The 10,740-nt window shown below is 35.9% G+C and overlaps 1 pseudogene; it reads right to left on the minus strand.

Annotated features, from left to right (window-relative positions):
* Positions 1-8,545: 8,545 nt before the first annotated feature.
* Positions 8,546-9,146, minus strand: LOC138993160 (large ribosomal subunit protein uL22 pseudogene; annotated as a pseudogene).
* Between the last annotated feature and the right edge of the window lie 1,594 nt (positions 9,147-10,740).

A 10,740-nucleotide genomic window follows, 5' to 3' on the forward strand; every position in this document is an offset into this window, starting at 1 on the left:
ATCGGCTGCCTCTTACACCCTTCTCCCGCCCCACTGGGGATTAGGCCCCAGCAACTTGGGCATGTGCCCTGAGGGGAAATCAAACCATGACTCCTGGCTCATAGGTTGACCCTAAGAAATAATGGTTGGGCAAGGGGTCTTTTTTATGATTGTGGATTCAGGGTTGAGTTTTTATTGTTAATTGTGTAAGAGAACAGAATGGTTTAATATGTCCTCGGGCAATATTTCTATTCTAATTTTAAAAAATGGAAATAAGAGGTGGAGTGGGTGTTTCCCTGCCCTACTGAAGTCTTTGCACCCTTCCAGAGTCTTAGCAAGTGGGTAACATTTTGATCCGTTCCTTTTTTTCCTCCCTTTGGTAACCAAGAAGCAATAAGTGATAGAAACTGATTACAGTGTTCAGAAAAGACTACACAGGGGTGTGCTCATTACCATTCTCTTATAACTTTCTAATAAATGTGTGCGGTTACACAGAGATGATATCATCAGTTTGTGGGGAGTGCTGCTCTGAATGCATCACAGCTGGACCATTCTAAGAAATATCAGACTCCAAGTAGACTAAAGATTTTAACCCTAGTGAGTTGTTGTTTTTTCCTAGTGAGTTTTTTAAAAAGAGCAGCAAGAAAATAGAATTTTGCCTTAGAATGAGATTATATATTTTTTATTGTACTAGTCTCTATAGACAAAGATCAAACAAGTGCCTTGAACACAAATGATATTGGCAAAAATTATACACTTGGGACTCTTATCGCTAAATTAAATGAATGGAGCTATTTTCAAGGGGTAGGAAGTATGCTTGCAATATTTGAAGAAAAACACCTACAAAATTCAGACCTTGACCTTGTCAAGGCAAACCCAACTGTAACTTCTCTTTCATATTCAAAGCAAGTTTGCCTTCTACTTGTAGACACCAAATGACAGTGAGGTCTTTTATAGATGAGAAGGTCCAAAACAGCTGTTCCCATGTCTGTAACAGGACTTTTGAAAATATTACTATGCCAGGTCCTCTTTGGAATCCAATACTTCATGGGTTTGCTGAAATGTAAAAGCTCTGTCATTAGTCCGACTTTGCTTTTGTCTTCTGCCTAGTTTTTCAGTCATCCACACAGGAGCAGTATTTGTTTGCAGGATCTGGAAATATTAGTAGGGAGCAGATATTTGTGGGATAGGCAACAGGAACAACCCGCTGGATGAGGTCCAAACAGAATCTTCCAGCCTAGGATACATTTGCTCCCTGCGTAGGGGCACCGTAGTTTTTACAGGACCAAACCCTTAGGAGGGACTGTTCCAGTAAATCTTGGTTTCATGCATAAGAATAAAACCTCAGGACACTCTGTCTTCATTGCAAAAAAATCTCCTTTTGGGCACACTTCTCTTTCTTCACCAGGGTGGTCTTCTTGGCCTTGTTCATGCCTCTTTCTTACCCCATTGTGAGGAAGCAGTTCTCAACATCCAATTATTACATTCGATGAATTGCAGATTGCTATGAGATTGAAAACTCTTCCAACTCATACTGAGTTCCCGGAGTTAAACAATAGTCTGTGATTCTCATAAGAGGACACATAGGGAAGAGACAGGTAATTGGGTAATTATGGAAAACAGAGCTCAGAGAACCTCTCATGGCCTCCATTTGACATTAAAAACCTTTCTGGTAAAAACAAACTAAGCCCTCTATGTTTCAGAGTTAACAAAGTAAAGAGTCATTTCTGCTACCATTCCAAGATGAAAATAACACCCTACTAACAGTTGGAGATGCACAAACTTCAGTGGAGCCTTGAGTCAGGATATGGAAGCATGACTAAGTTTGATGGAATAAAAACATTGCATCTTTATATTGAAAGCATCTCATCTATAAATTCACAGTAATAAAAGCACTGATTCACAAAAACAACTAAAGCATCTGCAGAACCATAGGTTTGAGGTCACACATTTGAATCACTCAAATGTAATGAATAAACAAATACTTATTGAGATCCTACAACATATTCAGCCCTGCAGAACAGGGGGGAAGAACCAATGATATGTTGTATGCCCTTACCTAATTGGAGTGACAAGAACTTCTACGAAACCAATACAAAGGATACCTACCACACTTGGTGTAGAAGAGGCTATGGATACTATTAAAAGAATGATCAAGATTGTGCCAAATTTTCCAAGAAAGGAGGCAGACACTGAGCTGAGCTTAGAAGGATAGACAGAAGAAGGGTCTCTGGTCTTGGGGTGGAGGGATGCAAGAGCAGACAAACAAAACTAAATTTAAACATTCAGAAAGTATGTATTGAACACCATTATCACTTAGCATTGTGAGAACCTAACTAGCACCAACTTACCTTCTTAGAGCTTGTCAGAAGCAGCCGATGCTCAATCCTTTCTTGATGACTTTCACACTTAAACATGAAACTTTTGTTTAAATTTCTCTTTCTGCCCTACTATCTTGGTGTACATAACAAAAATATAATTGAAATGCTGATTGCCAGATTTAGGGCACAAATAGTTAATTCAAAATATTCAAAGTTAATGCAGAGATTTTTATTTTAAGTCTTACATATAAAGGTTCAATAGTCTCAGTAGAATAAGATAAATATTCTGATCCTGGGGTAGGCAGATAAATGGATCCCTATTAAATTTTGTATATGAATCTCTATTAAAGGAAAAAATACTCAACATAACTCAGGGTTTTCCAACTGAGTTCATAAGAAACCCAAGAGTCCAGGGGCATATTTCCCAGTTTCTATAAATGTTTGCATAGAACTTACTTTTAAAAATATAATTTAAACAATTTTAAAAATGATAGTAAAAATCCATTTTTTATACACCAGACTTTGAAAAATGGCAGGTCGGCAATCCTAAATTTGCTGGACTGAATTATATATCCGAGGACATTTTTCGTGAAAAGAACTTTCATTGAATTACCTGATTTGTTCCATAGAATTTCTATGTCATTGTAATAGCTAACATTTATGGTGTGTTTATTAAGTGTTTATACTAAGACTTATGCTAAGCATTTTACATGAGGTGATTTAATGCTCACAATGACCCTATGAAATAGAGAATATTAATCCCATTCTATAATCAGATAAATGAAGTTTAAGAAACAGCAAACAATGAGCCTAAAGTCACAAAGCTGGTAAATAGAGCAGCTATTTACTAGGGATTGGCAACCTAGAAAGTCTGACAGTAGAGACCAAGCTCTTGGCTACTAAGCCAAAATTTATCAAATTTGGCTCAGACTGAATCATTATCATAATTTTTAAATCAAAGGTAATAGAATGATATCTTTTCCTACAACAAAATATCTATCCATGACTACATTGACTTCAAGCAGCTTTGGTATTTTTCACATAACAAATTACTTACTTTCCTTTTCTTTTTTTTATATCAAATTACTTTCTACCCTCAGAGATGCTCAGAGCACTTTGCTTCTCATGTTCACTGCTTGTCATGCACATTGATCATGAAGGAAGAAAAATTCCTTTAAGATGTACCTTATTTAAATTCTTCATTCTTTAGCTCAACATTATTTACTTTTATGTTATTTATGCCAAGATTATTTTTTCTCACTGTTGAAAAGATGAGCCATTTTTAGTGTGTACCTAGCTGCAATATCTCCAATAAGGAAAACTTGTTGAGAGAACAATGTGGAAATTATATTTTAAAAGATAAAATAAAAGAGCCCCATGTCAATAGCTTTTAGGTTGCCTAGACTAATGAAAATGCCTTCATTTTAGTCCAGCCAGGATATGTCACTGGCAGCTTCAGAATTCGTTTACCTTTTTCCTCAGAAGCTTTAACTTATCACCTTCTAAAATCTACTGTCTAGAAAGTTAAGAATGCAAACTACATTTCATATCCCTTACACCTCAAGTTTATCTCCTCCGTTTAGATGATGTGATAGTCTACCAAAATTGTAGGACTTACTAAATGCATCCACCAACCCAGGTTCAAGTAGCTAATTTTCTCTGAGAGGGGTTTTTTTTTTGTTTTGTTTTTTTCTTACATCAGACATCCGCAGGACATCACTATATAAACATAAACTGTTAAAGAGAGTTTTCAGATTTCAATGACATCATTCTTATGCACCACTTAAAAGGTTTTGTTTATTTTTGAAAATCATTTTATTCTGATAACCAGCCAAGTATCCAGTTCATAGTAAAAAAAAAAAAAAAAAAAAAGAAAAAAAGGACAACGTATGTTAAATGTTTTACTCTCATAAAACTAGATCTTTAAAGGATTTATCTGTTCCTGAATAGGATTCTTTTGTGTCCTTAGCCTGGAAAGGTAGTAAGAATATGGCTGATAGTCCTGGCTTTAATTTACTTTGAGTTCTACAGATCTCCCAGGAGCATTTAAAAAAATGTGATATTTGAATTATTAAGCCACAAAGGACAGAAGTGTGGTTTTGAATAGACATAGGCCTATAAAAGGGAAGCCATTGTAGGGTTTGGAATTTATATCCTCAGAAGACTTAATAGAACTCAAAAATACATGAACTTACCTATGTTCAGAGCTGATAGTATAGAGCTGGTTGTATTTCAATATTAGGCCAGCATGGCAGGGCCAAGACCCATTAGATGCACTGGCTACTTCTCCCTTGTCCCCTTCTCTTTACACTTTCTGTTTTCTGGGGCCTCATCTTACAGTTAATTTCAGATCTCTATCCTACAAGAAATTCCCTCAGTACATGGCTCTTACCCAATATAACTGGACCAACCATTTACTTCCTATGCTTGGTTCCAGATAGAGTACAGGCTTTGATTCAAGTGAGAAAGGTGCAATTTTTTAGCAAAATGACTTCCCCTTTCAAACTCAAGTCAAAGAATTTTTAAACTTTGTCATACTAGAGAGAGAATATATTTAGAGCTCAGTAAGTAAGGAAAATCAGACCCAAAAAGGTGAGGCAAAACCTGGCTAGTTTTTCTCAGTGGTTAGAACATGGGCCAGTTTACTGAAGGGTCTCGGGTTCAAGGTATAAATAAGAACTAAATGGAAACCTTAGTACTGTGAAAACCAACAACCAAAATTTAAGAAATACTGTGAAGCCCAATATCAATAATGGGGATAATACAAAAGGAGCATATGAACTTGAAGATAGATCCATAGACATTTACCTAATTGAAAAATAAATTGGGGGGCAGGGGGAACAAGTAACAGAGCCTCAATAGTTATATACCAAAGGATCTAATATTTTGTAATTGGAATCTCAAAAGAAGTTAAGAGTCCAGTGCTCAAAATAGCTGAGATAAATGGCTAAAAACTTCCAAAATATGGTAAAATACATAAACCTACAGATTCAAGAAGCTCAATGAACTCCAAAAAGAGAAACTCAAAGAGACCAATGCTCAGAAACATTACAATCAAATTGCTGAAAATTAAGACAAATGAATTTTTTTAAGTAACCAGAGTAAATGACTCAGTATTTAAAGGGAAATAACAATTTAAATTCATCAGAAAACAAAGACACCAGTAGTAAATTAAACAACAGTTTTAAAGAGCTGAAAGAAAAGAACTGTCTACCGTGCACAGTGAAAATATTCTTGAGGAATGGTGAAATAAAGATGTTCTTAAAAAAAGAAATAGAAAAAGAATGCATTATGAGGAGATCTGCTATGAAATAATTAAAAAGGATTTTTTTTGGAAATTATAGCAGAAGGAAAGTTGGAACACCAGGAATAAAGAGAAATAAGAAATGGTAAATATTCATGTAAATGTTATAATCTCTGTAAATATGTTATTCTTTCTTCTCATGTTATTTAAATTACTGTTGTAGGTAACCATCTCAAATGACTCCAAATATGATCCCTCCTCCTTAATATTCATGCTCTTAAGTAATCCCCTCTCCTTGATTGTGGACTAGGCTTAGCAACTTGATTCTAACAAACAGAATTTGGCCAAGTGATGAAATGTCACTGTCATGATTACATTGTCCAAGACTATGACCCCCATCTTTTTCATGCAGCAGTAATATTTTGCCTTCCCCCTAGCAATGAAGAAGAGTTTCAGTTTTTCCACATCCTCACCATAGCTTGAAATTTTCAGTATTTAAAAAATTAGCCATTCTAATATCTCATTTTGTTTTTTTGTTTTTATTATTGATAGTATTACAAATGTCTCCCATTTCCCTCCTACCTCTACCCACCTCTGCCCAGCCCCTACTCATTTTGATTTTAAAACCAAGATACAAAATGCTGCTCTGGAAAAACAGTTTGTCTATGTTGTATAAAATTAAATACACATTTACAATATGGCCCAGCAATCCTACTCCTGACTATTTAAAGAAAGGAAATTTATGTTCACACAAAAAATTGTACTTAAAATATTTATAGCAGCTCTAGCCATAATTGCCAACAACTGTAAATAATAGTTGTCCAGTATCCTGATTGCAGTGGTAGTTACAGAATCAATACATGTGTTAAAATTCATAGAACTGCACAGCAAAACAAAGCCAATATTACCGTATGTCAATTTACAAAATAAAATTCTGTAATAAAAAAATTCTGGTCCTTGTCTCAAAAAGCTTATAGACAGGATGATTTTGAATAATATACAAAACAGACCTGTAGAATGTTTTCTACCAAGTGGAATTATACATGCTACTATGCTCGCCTTTAGCTTAAAGATAATCAATCACTTATTCCCACTTTGCTAAGAAAGAGAAGTTTTATGTTGTTCTTCTTTGTAATAGGGATCTTTCTCCTGTTACCTCTACTTTCTCCACATTCTTTAAACTACCAGACAGTTGTCTCCATTACCCCCAAAGAAAATGGATATCCCATTAGAAATACAAAGGAAAATAATTAATTATTAGCTTGGAAATGTCAAGAACTCCCGCTCATCAAAGAGAAAATTTCTGGAAGAACTTAGCTAAACTGGAGTTCATCTTACCCAACTGAGTACCCACCACCACCAAAACTACACTCCTTCCCTGCCCTAACACCTCCCCAAGTAAAAAAAAAATTCCTCTCATGGGTGGAGGTGAGAAAGGATATAAGAAGGATCAATCGTGATGAAAAAAAAAAAAACAAGGAAAATTTTTTAAAAATAAAAATTCCTCTGTATTAACGAGGAATAGTCTCCACATACCACATTCATGAAATAATTTGCCCTAGAAATGGTAATGCTTTCCTGTTCCAAAATAGGCAGGAAAAAGAAAATGGAAAGCATAACTGCTTCTCATAGGTTCTTAAAACCAAACCAAACTTCTCAAGAGTTTTTATTTTTCTTTTACACTATTCCAATTTCTGATCTCCTGCTTACCTCTCAGCTTCTACAATTCAGCTTCTACCCTCATTGCTTCAGCAAAAGAGATCTTGTGAAGGTCACTAATAATTCCATGTTAAAAAAATCAATGGACATATTTGTCCTCATCTAATACCATCTGTGATAATTACCTCTTCTTTTGAAAAAAATTTTTGCTACAGATATTTGTTTGTTTGTTTGTTTGTTTGTTTCCTCTATCTCTGGTCACTCCTGTATTTCCTTTGCAGGCTAACCCCAAAACCACCAAACCATCACATGTTGGACTTTCAAAAGCCTGGGTAGTGGACAACCTTTTTGTCTCACCCGCTATGTTTCTCTGAGAAAATCATATCCATAGCCACAGCTTTAATTATTATATACACTATGATCACTCCCACATTTTTAACTCTAGTCCAAAACTATTCTGAGCTTTATATCTTTATTTTTAACTTCCTACCCTACACCTCCATTTGGGAGTTTCAAATTCAACATTTCCTACCTAAGCATATTCAAATTCAACATATACAAAAATCACAGTATTGATCTTTCCCCTAAAATGTGAGCTCTATTGGAACCTTCCTCACTTCAACATTCAGATCCAGTCCGTCACAAAGTCCCACTGACATAACTTCGAACTCAAATCCACTGGCTAGTCTAAGAATCACTATCTTTCACCTGGACTACTGCAGTAGACTTTTAACTTATCATCCTGCATTCATCTGGCCTTTCACTAATCTGTTCTTCGCACTGCAGCCAGTATGATCTTTTCAAAATGCAAATGTAGTTTTTTCTCACCTACCATTCCCAGCCACCCTCATCCTATCTAACTGAGTCTAAAATTGCCAACAGACACAAACTGTTCCAGGCAACTGTGCCTGCATGTACGTGTGGGTGGGAGTAAAATGCAAAAACCTACACATGCAATTCTGAGAATGTGCCTGATTGTGTATTCTTTTTTTTTTTTTAAATCCTCACCGAGGATATGTTTCATTGATTTGAGAGAGAGAGAGAGAGAGAGAGAGAAACATCCATCATTGAACCCACAACCTAGGTATGTACCCTGACCTGGAATCAAACCAGTAACCTTTGGTGCACAGGATGATGCTCCAACCCACTGAGCCACACTAGCCAGGGCTGATTATGTATTCCAATCATGTTTTAAAATCTCCCAAAGAGTTTCTAGGCTTGTTTGCCATTTGAAACCATTTATGCCTTTTCACAGGAAATGTCAAGTTTTCTGTAGAGTAAAAATCTTCATCACTTTCCAGGTTTATTTATTTATTTTCTCTCATTGCCCACAAATCATATAACATGGGTGAATTTCAGGAGGCCTTGCTTTTTTTAAAACTTTTATTCATATTTATTTTATGCTGGCTGAATTTACTCTCAGGTCCTAAGTTTCTTCATTTTTCTTCTGTGCAACCTCCTCTCTGATTTAAGAACAGTCTGCTCTTTTTCAGTAAGACCATCTCTCTGTGGCAAGGAAAGCTCATGTGTGGGTTAATCCACCCGTGAGCTCTGTAAGTTCTGTGCTGTATCTTGGGAGCTTTGTTCGCCTGGATATGCTCAATGACCAGAGAATCTACATCTAAACCCTTAAGTTCAGCACTACTCTCTGCATTTTTAAGCTTGTGGAGCAAAAATTCAGCACTTTTTTTGGAGTCACTGACCATTTGTCCAGACTCACTCTTCGGCCTGGTACACCTACCAACTCCACCATTGTATCCACAGAATAGGACACATTGTTTCTGTAAGGTGACATCCTTCAAATACTTGCTGTCTTTTTGCATATGCATACCCTTGATGACCTGGGCAGTGTCACAAGTGTTCTCAAAGTGAACACAAAGATTTGAACCTCTTGATTTGTATGATTTTGTGGGGTTTTCTGGGTCAAGTGAATAGCGAACCATTTTCAGAGGTCACCTCAGGCCACTTTTGGGAAGAGAAGGAGGCTTTGCTGTTTGAGAGGCAGCATGGTGGAGCAGAAAGAGCTTGGATTAGTGAGTGAACAGATGTGAATTTAAATCACAGCTCTGCAACTTGTTAATATTATTTGAGCTCAGTTCCCTATTTTGAAATGAGAATCTCTCATAGCTTTGTTTTTTTTTTAGAATTTGATGAGCTCATCTATGCAAAGATTCTAACATTTCATTTGACATGACATGCAGTAGGTGGTCAGCGAATGTTCCTTCTTACCAAGATGGGTGGTGTCAAAATATTCTAGTCCAAAGAAAATCCCAAGATAATTTGCAAATTTCTCCATAGCTAAGTTTGCCTCATAGACACTTGGAAGTGCGTGTTGAGTTCAAATTTCATTTTTATTGATGCATTTTAGCTAGCATAAATATTAAGCACTTCCTACATGCTAGGTTTCATGCTATGCAATTTACATTCATTATTTAATCACCATAAATTCCCTATGATGTACCATCCCATCCCATTTTATAGCTAAAGAGTGCCAAAGCTCAAAATTGAACTCGGTCAATCCACTCCAGAGCTTGTGATTTTATCTATAAGATTCTGACCTCTCTCACGGAGGGACCTAATACAGAAAACTCAAAGAAGAACTGCTGCCTCTGATCATCTAAGTTTCATCAGGGACTTGTAGAACACTTCAGTTCATTTTGCTAAAATCCAGAGCCTGGAACTCAACCATATGAACTTCTTTATATGAAGCAATTTCACTTCATTATATTACATGGCAACTCTAAGATTAAAGACCTAGAATGTACTTTATTTTTCCATGTTTGATATTATCCAAATAACATTTCTGGGATTATAGCATTTAATACCTCTTTCTGGCAGTATTAAACACCAATACCCTAAAGGATTATTCAGGCAGTGTTAAAGATAGGAATTTGGCAAGAGGGGGGAATTTTGATTGTGATCTTTATAGAATCAGGCATAGTTTAGGGACCTGATTTTGATAGCACTGTGTATGTTAGCTTCTATCTTTGACAATATTGCTAGATTTTCAAACAAACTATCTCTGAAATAAAAGTATGAACCTCAGAGAATATTTCAAAGGTCAGGAACTATGTACCCAAAATTGTTATGCAACATAATATGCACCAAGTTCACATATAAGGAAATTATTTTTCCGAAGGTTAACTAAGGGTTGAAATCTATCCCATAAGGGAATTCCATGGCAGTACCCAAAGAAAAACACATGTCTGTCTCACAGCCCACAAAGAAATCCATAGGAAAATATGAGAGATGTGTTTGGAATATTAGTTCACAAATCTGCCTGCCTTTCATAGTACTGGTGGAAGTTTGGATTCAAGAACAATGTGAAACCATAGAGTACCTGTAGCTTATAAATAGTCATCACTTTGCTTGGTTGGTTCCTGCTAACCCTGAATTCCAGCTTTGTGAAATCTAATAAATATGATGAAATTGACCAATATTTTGTGTTAGTATATCCTAGGTAGAGTAATCTGAGAGCAATGACTCTTACAATGACTTAGAGTTTTCATTTGGCCACATTATTTTATAATTTTAAGT

Source organism: Myotis yumanensis, unplaced genomic scaffold (genome assembly GCF_028538775.1).
Source record: "Myotis yumanensis isolate MYYU_CA2020_CCGP unplaced genomic scaffold, mMyoYum1.0.hap1 SCAF_15, whole genome shotgun sequence".
Classification (NCBI taxonomy): domain Eukaryota; kingdom Metazoa; phylum Chordata; class Mammalia; order Chiroptera; family Vespertilionidae; genus Myotis; species Myotis yumanensis.